The sequence below is a fragment of the Colobus angolensis genome, unplaced genomic scaffold (genome assembly GCF_000951035.1).
Source record: "Colobus angolensis palliatus isolate OR3802 unplaced genomic scaffold, Cang.pa_1.0 Scaffold1, whole genome shotgun sequence".
Lineage (NCBI taxonomy): Eukaryota > Metazoa > Chordata > Mammalia > Primates > Cercopithecidae > Colobus > Colobus angolensis.
Window position 1 is genome coordinate 11133556 of NW_012110918.1, and position 1284 is coordinate 11134839.

A 1284-nucleotide genomic window follows, 5' to 3' on the forward strand; every position below is an offset into this window, starting at 1 on the left:
GGCTAGATTCTTGTATTTTTTAGTAGAGACGGGGTTTCACCGTGTTAGCCAGGATGGTCTCGATCTCCTGATCTCGTGATCCGCCCATCTCGGCCTCCCAAAGTGCTGGGATTACAGGCTTGAGCTACCGCGCCTGGCCTGAAGACGTTATATTAAATAAAAGAAGCCACATCCATAAGTCACATATTGGGATTCCGTTGAAATGAAATGTCCCAAATAGGAAAACCCATAGAGACAGAAAGTAAATGGTGGTTGCCAGGATCTGGGAGAGGTTGGCGGATAGATAATAGGGCATGATTGCTAGAGGGTATATGATTTCTTTTCCTTTTTTTTTTTGAGATAGGGTCTCACTTGTCATCCAAGCTTGAGTGCAGTGGGGCAACTGGGGCTCACTGCAGCCTCCACCTCCCAGGCAAAGGTGATTCTCTCACCTCAGCCTCCCAAAGTGCTGGGATTACACGCCTGGCTAATTTTTGTATTTCTTCTAGGGGTGAGGTTTTGTCATGTTGCCTAGGCTGTGGTATATGGTTTCCTTTGGGGTATGACAGTGTTCTAAAATGGATTGTGGTGGCTGGCACAGTAGATCATGTCGGTAAATCCCAGCAGTTTGGGAGGCTGAGATGGGAGGATTGCTTGAGGACAGGAGTTTGAGACCAGCCTGAGCGACATAGTGAGACCCCGTCTCTACTAAAAAACATAAAATAAAATGGATTGTGGTGATGATTGCATAACTGTGAATACTAAAACACATTGAATAATATACTTCAGATGGGTCACTTACATGTTACATTGATTATGTCTCCATAAAACTTTTTTTTTTTTTTTTGAGACAAAGTCTTGCTCTGTCACCCAGGCTGGAGTGCAATGATGCCATCTCGGCTTGCTGCAACCTCTGCCTCCTGGGTTCAAGTGATTCTCCTGCTTCAGCCTCCTGTGTAGCTGGAATCATAGGCATGGGCCACCATGCCTGGATAATTTTTATATTTTTAGTAGAGACTGGGTTTTACCAGGTTGGCCAGGCTGGTTGTGAACTCCTGACCTCAAGTGATCTGCCCCCATCGGCCTCCACAAGTGCTGGGATTACAGGCATGAGTCACCATGCCCAGCCTAAAATCTTTTTTTTTTTTTAACTTTAGAAATTTTACAATTGAGGACAGGCATGGTGGCTCACACCTGTAATCCCATGACTTAGGAGGACGAGGCAAGGGTATCACTTGAGTTCAGGAGTTCAAAACCAGCCTGGGCAACACAGCAAGACCTCTCTCTACTACAAATCAAAAAAAT